The sequence below is a fragment of the Oncorhynchus nerka genome, linkage group LG8, assembly GCF_034236695.1.
Source record: "Oncorhynchus nerka isolate Pitt River linkage group LG8, Oner_Uvic_2.0, whole genome shotgun sequence".
NCBI lineage: Eukaryota > Metazoa > Chordata > Actinopteri > Salmoniformes > Salmonidae > Oncorhynchus > Oncorhynchus nerka.
The window spans coordinates 60,459,536-60,468,952 of NC_088403.1; positions in this window are offsets into that span (position 1 = coordinate 60,459,536).

The window sequence follows — 9,417 nt, forward strand, 5'->3', positions numbered from 1 at the left end:
TTCTGATGATCAAGTAAATATTATGTTGGAGATTGACAGTATCGGTCTAGAATTGTGATTCTTCAAGTTTCAACCTAATATTATTTTAATGTTTATTTGACACATTTTACCTTGATGATAAAGACATCTAGATATAATGTGTAATCAACTCCTCTCTTCAGGACTCTGATACACTGGTACCAGTTAGAACCATGTCCTGCTGACCAGAGCTTTAGTTACATTTTACCTTGATGATAAAGACATCTAGATATAATGTGTAATCAACTCCTCTCTTCAGGACTCTGATACACTGGTACTAGTTAGAACCATGTCCTACTGACCAGAGCTTTAGTTACATTTTGCATAACTTCCTCAAATTAGACAGAGGGGAACTTTCCACATCAAGCCAGACCCAGGATATTTCCTGGAACACACAATGATTTGACATCAGTAACAAACCTGGTCTCAGATCTGTTTGTGGCCTCTTGCCAACTGTCATGTGTGTTGTGGTGCTGTGTGGCTCAGTTTGTAGAGCATGGTGCTTTCAATGCCAGGATTGTTGGTTTGTTTCCTCTGAGGCCGCCAATATGGAAAATGTATGCTTGACCACATTTGGATGAAAAGTTACATTATATTTACTATTATGGCCTGCATTCGGGAAAGTATTCAGACCTCTTGACTTTTTCCCCAAAAAATTGTACGTTACAGCCTTATTCTAAAATGGATTAAATAGTTTTCCGCCCTCATCAATCTACACACAATACCACATAATGACAATTCAAAAACAGGTTTTTAAAATGTTTTGCAAATGTATTACAAATAAAAATGGAAATGTTAGATTTAAATAAGCATTCAGACATGTTCGATCGGTTTGAAGTCCGCCATCTGGCTTTGGTCACTCAAGGACATTCAGAGACTTGTCCCGAAGCCACTCCTGTGTTGTCTTGGCTGTCTGATTAGAGCCACTCCTGTGTTGTCTTGGCTGTCTGATTAGGGCCACTCCTGTGTTGTCTTGGCTGTCTGATTAGAGCCACTCCTGTGTTGTCTTGGCTGTCTGATTAGGGCCACTCCTGTGTTGTCTTGGCTGTCTGATTAGGGCCACTCCTGTGTTGTCTTGGCTGTCTGATTAGGGCCACTCCTGTGTTGTCTTGGCTGTCTGATTAGGGCCACTCCTGTGTTGTCTTGGCTGTCTGATTAGGGTTGTTGTCCGGTTGGAAGGTGAACTTTCGCCCCAGTCTGAGGTCATGAGCTGCTCTTTCAGCCCTCCATTTCACCCGTCTCCTCGAGTTTCATTTTTGTGAAGAAGGATGGCGGTTTGCACATTGAATATCGAGTTCTCAATAAAATCACGATGACATATAGTTACCCGATACCTAATATCACTACAGCGATTGAGTCAATGCACGGGGCACGCTTCTTCACTAAACTGGATCTCAGGAGTGCGTACAATCTGGTGCGTATTCGGGAAGGGAGACGAGTGGAAGACGGCATTTAGCACCACCTCAGGTCATTATGAATACCTCGTCATGCCATATGGGTTGATGAATGCTCCATCAGTCTTCCAATCATTTGTAGATGAGATGTTCAGAGACCTGCACGGACAGGGTTGAAGTAGTGTATATTGATGATATCCTGATATACTCACGTGGCGAGCATGTGTCCCTGGTGCGCAAAGTGCTTGGTCGCCTGTTGGAGCATGGTCTATATGTCAAAGCTGAGAAATGCTTGTTCTTCCAACAATCCATCTCCTTCCTAGAGCATCGGATTTCCATGTCAGGAATGGATGTGGAGAGCGACCGCATTGCAGCCGGGCGTAATTAGCCAACTGCCACCACGGTAAAGGAGGTGCAGCGATTCTTAGGGTTCGCCAACTATTACTACCGGAGGTTTATCCGGGGTTTTGGTCAGGTTGCTGCTCCCATTACCTCACTGCTAAAGGGGGGCCCGGTGCGCTTGCAGTGGTCGGCTGAGGCGAACAGGGCTTTTAGGCACCTGAAAGCTCTGTTGACCTCGGGTCCTGTGTTGGCTCATCTGGATCCCTCTTTGCCATTCATAGTGGAGGTGGACGCATCTGAAGCATCTACACGCATCTACACTTATTTTGTGTTTACCCTCTCTTACAGACCAGGCTCCCAGAACGTTAAGGCAGACGCACTGTCACGGCTGTATGACACAGAGGAGCGGTCCATGTATCACACTCCCATACTCCCAGCTTCTTGTTTGGTGGCGCCGGTAGTGTGGGAGTTGGACGCGGACATTGAGCGGGCGTCACGTGCAGTGCCCTCTCCCCCTCAGTGTCCAGCTGGGCGTCTGTACGTTCCATCTGCTGTCCGCGACTGACTGATCTATTGGTCCCACACGTCACCCTCCTCTGGTCATCCTGGGATAGGTCGGACCGGGCACTGTCTTGATGGGAGGTACTGGTGGCCCACTTTAGCTAAGGATGTAAGGATTTATGTTTCCTCCTGCTCAGTGTGCGCCCAGTGCAAGGCTCCTAGACACCTGCCCAGAGGTAAGTTACAACCCTTACCCGTTCCACAACGGCCGTGGTCGCACCTGTCGGTGGATTTTTTAAACTGATCTTCCACCTTCACAGGGTAACACCTGGTCGTTGTGGATCGTTTTTCCAAGTCATGTTGTCTCCTCCCTTTGCCCGGTCTCCCTACGGCCTTACAAACTGCGGAGGCCCTGTTTACACACGTTTTCCGGCACTAATTACCGTATTAACCCCTCATTCCATGTGTCTCTCCTCAGGCCCGTGGTGGCTGGCCTGCTCCAGGAGGCTGAAGTGCGGGATGTTCCTCCGCCCCCTCTGGACATCGAGGGGGACCTGGTGTAGTCCTTTCGATCCATCTTGGATTCGAGATGTTGGGCGAGGGGTCCGGAGGAGAGATGCTGGTATCCGGTGGAGAACGTATTAGATCCTTCCATGCTGCAACAATTTCACGTCCCCATCCGGATCGTCCTGCGCCTCGCCCTCCGGGTCGTCTCCGAAGCCGGTGTCGGGGGGGAGGGGGGGCACGCACCGGTCTTCTAGCCATTATTGATCCATTTTTCATTTTCCATTGGTTTTGTCTAGTCTTCCTACACACTTGTTTTCAATCCCATTCATTACCTGTTGTGTATTTAACCCTCTGTTTCCCCTCATGTCTTTGTCAGAGATTGTTTGTTATTCAGTGTTGTGTTGGTTTTTGTATTGGTGCGCGACGGGTCCTCGTACCCACTTTATTTTACTGTTACATTTAGTGTTTGGAGTATGTTTAGTTTATTTGTTATTAAATACTCCATTACACTCAGTTTGATTATCCTGCCCCTGACTTCCCTGCCACCTATACACACTGACACCCGGTTTGGCCGGTGTTGGTCGATATTGTAAATAAGAATGTGTTCTTAACTGACTTAGCCTAGTTAAATAAAGGTTAGATAAAATTTTGGTCCGATCATTACTACGAACATCGTGACAGCCCTCAAATATTCAAATTACCTCTACATTATGAAGCAGCTGGGCTTGGTGTGGGGTAACCTGTGTTGGGCTTGATGTGGGGTAACCTGTGTTGGGCTTGGTGTGGGGTAACCTGTGTTGGGCTTGGTGTGGGGTAACCTGTGTTGGGCTTGATGTGGGGTAACCTGTGTTGGGCTTGGTGTGGGCAAACATCAAATCAAAGATTATTTGTCACGTGCGCCGAATACAACCTTACAGTGAAATGCTTACTTACAGGCTCTAACAAATGGTGTGGAAAAAAAGGTGTGTGTGTGTGTGTGTGTGTGTGTGTGTGTGTGTGTGTAGGTAAGTAAAGAAATAAAACAACAGTAAAAAGACATTTGAAAAAAGAGTAGCAAGGCTATATAGAGACAACTGTTAATCAGGCTTATTGAGGTAGTATGTACATGAAGGTATCGTTAAAGTGACTATGCATATATGATAAACAGAGAGTAGCAGAAACTTAAAAAGAGGGGGTGGTGGGACACATTGCAAATAGTCCGGGTAACCATTTGGTTACCTGCTCAGGAGTCTTATGGCCATGGGGTAAAAACTGTTGAGAAGCCTTTTTGTCCACTCCGGTACCGCTTGCCCAACCTGTGTTGGGCGTGGTGTGGGGTAACCTGTGTTGGGCTTGATGTGGGGTAACCTACGTTGGGCTTGGTGTTGGCTAACCAGTGTTGGGCTTGGTGTGGGCTAACCTGTGTTGAGCTTGGTGTGGGCTAACCTGTGTTGAGCTTGGTGTGGGCTAACCTGTGTTTGGCTTGGTGTGGGGTAACCTGTGTTGGGCTTGGTGTGGGGTAACCTGTGTTGGGCTTGATGTGGGGGTAACCTGTGTTGGGCTTGATGTGGGCTAGCCTGTGCTGGGCTGGGTGTGGGCTAGCCTGTGCTGGGCTGGGTGTGGGCTAACTTATGATGGGATTTGTGTGGGCTAACCTGTGCTTGGCTTGCTGTGGGCTAGCCTGCTTTGGGCTTGGTGTGGGCTAACCTGTGTTGGGCTAGTGTGGGCTAGCCTGCTTTGGGCTTGGTGTGGACTAACCTGTGTTGGGCTAGTGTGGGCTAGCCTGCTTTGGGCTTGGTGTGGGCTATCTCCTGACCACCTTGCCTACCAGATACCCAGATGAGGCCAATGGGGTCATGTTTGCTTGGTAGGCCCAAGTCATATAACATTTTATTGGTCACATACATGTGTTTCTCTCTGGTGAGAGAGGTTTCTGTTCTTCCTTAAATTATTCCGTTTCTGTAAATGGCATGGAATCAGGAATAGAGTTTTAATTTTCATTCCAAACCAGACGGGCTCAGGCCAGGTAAGGCCTGAATTTCTGAGTATTTAATGGGGCCGGTTTTGAGCTTGAACGAAGAACAACAGGGCAATGCTACAGTATGCGTGTCACTAAAGCCACATGTTAGCATACAGTTGCTTAGCATACGCAAATGACAAACAAAGTAGCCTTTCACCACAACCACAGTACAATATCACCTTCTGTAGATAACATCTGTGTAGGTGCAAGGATCACTAGGCTCTCTGGTGAGAGAGAGGTGTCCGTTCTTACCTCATGGAATCATGAATAAACGCCACCTCCCCGGTTGTCCGTGGTAAAATAAAGCACTTTGGACTGAAAAACAAAACCTTGACATGAATAAGACTTTTCAGGAGGATTTAGGGGATGTCTTGGAAGTTAATGTAGAAGCACCCAAGTGATTGTCTTGTTAGTTTTGGTTGATTTCCAACATGGTGGCTCACTGTCTGGCTTGGAACTGTGTGGAAAGAGTCTTTTCCCTCTCCTTAGAAAAACCTCATAGACACTTACAAGCAAACTCACACACATACACACACATAAAGGCTGACAAGCTTCTTCTACTTGTGTGATGGTTGCGAACACATCTGATTGGCTGTCTGATTGGTAATGGCTGTCTGATTGGTAATGTCATTTCCTGCTCTCCAGTCAAGCCACAAAGCAACTCTAAAAGCACTAAGGAATCCCCTTCAATTCCAATAGTGACATCATTTAGGTGATTTAGGGCTGCAGGGTAGCCTAGTGGTTAGAGCGTTGGACTAGTGGACTACTACTTTTTGTTATGCTTAGCAAAAGAGGCACACGGACACACACATGCACACACACACAGTTTTGTATTGCTATCCTTGTGGGGACCAAACAATTGATTCCCATCCAAAATCCTATTCTCCCTAAATCTAACCCTACATATTAACAGTAACCCTAAACCTAATAATAACCTCTAAACTGAACCCCAAACACATAACCCTAAAACTATACCTAACCGTAACTCCTCTCCCTCTCCCTAAACCTACCGTAACCCTTAACCCTGGGGCGGCAGGGTAGCCTAGTGGTTAGAGCGTTGCACCAGTAACCGGAAGGATGCAAGTTCAAACCCCCGAGCTGACAAGGTACAAATCTGTCGTTCTGCCCCTGAACAGGCAGTTAACCCACTGTTCCTAGGCCGTCATTGTAAATAAGAATTTGTTCTTAACTGACTTGCCTAGTTAAATAAAGGTAAAATAAAAATAAAAACCACATCAGGTCAAACACAGAAACAGACAAACTAGACATCCAACATAGAATGCCCACTCAGATCACACCCTGACCAAACAAAACATAGAAACATACAAAGCAAACTATGGTCAGGGTGTGACAGCTGCCTGCACCTGCCCGCCTGTCCAACATCACTACACGGGACTTAGAATATGTGGACAACTACAAATACCTAGGTGTCTGGTTAGACTGTAAACTCTCCTTCCAGACTCACATCAAACATCTCCAATCCAAAGGTAAATCTAGAATTGGCTTCCTATTTCGCAACAAAGCATCCTTCACTCATGCTGCCAAACATACCCTCGTAAAACTGACCATCCTACCGATCCTCGACGTCTGCGATGTAATTTACAAAATAGCCTTCAATACCCTACTCAATAAATTGGATGCAGTCTATCACAGTGCCATCCGTTTTGTCACCAAAGCCCCATATACTACCCACCGCTGCGACCTGTACGCTTTCGTTGGCTGGCCCTCGCTTCATACTCGTCGCCAAACCCACTGGCTCCAGGTCATCTACAAGACCCTGCTAGGTAAAGTCCCCCCTTATCTCAGCTCGCTGGTCATCATAGCAGCACCCACCTGTAGCACGCGCTCCAGCAGGTATATCTCTCTGGTAACCCCCAAAACCAATTCTTCTTTTGCCGCCTCTCCTTCCAGGTCTCTGCTGCCAATGACTGGAACGAACTATAAAAATCTCAAACTGGAAACACTTATCTCCCTCACTAGCTTTAAGCACCAGCTGTCAGAGCAGCTCACAGATTACTGCACCTGTACATAGCCCATCTATAATTTAGCCCAAACAACTACCTCTTTCCTACTGTATGTATTTATTTATTTATTTATTTTGCTCCTTTGCACCCCAGTATTTCTATCTCTACTTTGCACATTCTTCCACTGCAAATCTACCATTCCAGTGTTTTACTTGCTATATTGTATTTACTTTGCCACCATGGCCTTTTTTTTACCTTTACCTCCCTTATCTCACCTCATTTGCTCACATTGTATATAGACTTATTTTTCGACTGTATTATTGACTGTATGTTTGTTTTACTCCATGTGTAACTCTGTGTTGTTGTATGTGTCGAACTGCTTTGCTTTATCTTGGCCAGGTCGCAATTGTAAATGAGAACTTGTTCTCAACTTACCTACCTGGTGAAATAAATAAATAAATACAAATTGGAAACAATACAGTATCAGTTCCTCAAGTTTCTCTATCGAATGTCCTTGACAACATGACTAGACTAGCGGCTAGACCAGCGCCTACACCAGCACCTAGGCCAGCACCTAGACCAGCGCCTAGACCAGCGGCTAGACCAGCGCCTAGACCAGCGCCTAGACCAGCGCCTAGACCAGCGGCTAGACCAGCGCCTAGACCAGCGCCTAGACCAGCGCCTACGCCAGCGCCTACGCCGGCGCCTACGCCAGCGCCTAGACCAGCGCCTAGACCAGCGCCTAGACCAGCGCCTACGCCAGTGCCTACGCCAGCGCCTAGACCAGCGCCTAGACCAGCGCCTAGACCAGCGCCTAGACCAGCGCCTAGGCCAGCGCCTGACCAGCGCCTAGACCAGCGCCTAGACCAGCGGCTAGACCAGCGCCTACGCCGGCGCCTACGCCAGCGCCTAGACCAGCGCCTAGACCAGCGCCTAGACCAGCGCCTACGCCAGTGCCTAGACCAGCGCCTAGACCAGCGCCTACACCAGCGCCTAGACCAGCGCCTACACCAGCGCCTAGACCAGCGCCTACGCCAGCGCCTAGACCAGCGCCTAGACCAGCGCCTACACCAGCGCCTAGACCAGCGCCTACACCAGCGCCTAGACCAGCGCCTACACCAGCGCCTAGACCAGCGCCTAGACTAGCGCCGGGGAGTGAACAAAAGAAATAAACTGTTTCTGAACTTTGACAAAACGCTCAGCTGGTGTCCCTGGCTTTGTCCAACCCTGTTGCTATAGTGATAGGTGCTTTGTCCAACCCTGTTGCCATAGTGATATATGCTTTGTCCAACCCTGTTGCTATAGTGATAGATGCTTTGTCCAACCCTGTTGCCATAGTGATAGATGCTTTGTCCAACCCTGTTGCTATAGTGATAGATGCTTTGTCCAACCCTGTTGCCATAGTGATAGATGCTTTGTCCAACCCTGTTGCCATAGTGATAGATGCTTTGTCCAACCATGTTGCCATAGTGATAGATGTTACATCTGTTTGTTTGAGTAAGATAATAACTTTATGAGAATGTCTACTCCATTTTGCATACCCCTGTTTGGAAACAGAATATGGATAACGTATTCAAAGCAATGAGTATCAGTTTAAGATGTATATAGGACCAAGCAAGGGAGACAGACACAGAAGGAGAGAGAGATCTGGAGAGAGCAAGATAGACGGAGCGACCACAAACAACAGGTTAGGCCATGTTTAAAATGTATAATATTTTTAGCATTAATGTAGAGAAATGAATGTAACCCAGTTGTTTTTCAATGATTCTGGTTACATTTCAGATGTAATTGATACCTTTTGAAATCTCTTGGAACACAACTCTAAACTGAGTGTAGGAGTCTCTGATCACATCTTTAGCCATATTTCCTTTGAATTTCACACTGATGGAAACTTCTTTGTACCTCACCCTCCTAATCTCAGGTCAGTTAGATGTGAGTGTGTTTGTACGTGAGTGTGAAACGTGTGTGTGTGTGTTTGCTTGCACAATTTGGTGTACCACGTGAAAAGATGCATAGATGATTGTGGTTGCTGGATAAAATGTCTGTCATGAATCATGATTCTCTTCGCAGGGTTCTACAAACCTTCCTCGTGTCTAATTTGTCAGTATCACGTCATAAACATAGAAAAGACCTGGACTGATGCCCAGAGTTACTGCAGAGAGAAATACACTGATCTGGCTACAGTAGATGACATGGAGGACCTGAACAGGCTGATTACCAGTGCCAATGACTATAAATTCTGGTACTGGATTGGACTGAATAAGGGAGACTCAATGAAGTGGCACTGGTCTCTGGCAGACAGACGTTTCTACAGAGAGGGGGAGACTGAGTTCAGAAACTGGGACACTGGGACACCCCAAAATGGCAACTGTGTTTTAATGAGTACATCTGGGCTGTGGAACAACGCCTCCTGTGATGACCAGCATCACTTCATCTGTTATGATGGTGAGTGTTTACATACTAATAATGAAGCCTGTTCTAAGTTCTGGGGCTGCCATTGAGTTGAAACATAGACTCATGAGAGCTTTAAGTTGTTAATCAGTTATTGATCTGTTATCAAATCAATGACAACATTTACTATAGATGATCATTAGATGATGTTTTATTGGATATTTGTATCGATTATTACATTTGACTTTTGCAGGAAAACAAGACACCAACATAACATACGTCTTAATTCAGGAGAACAAGA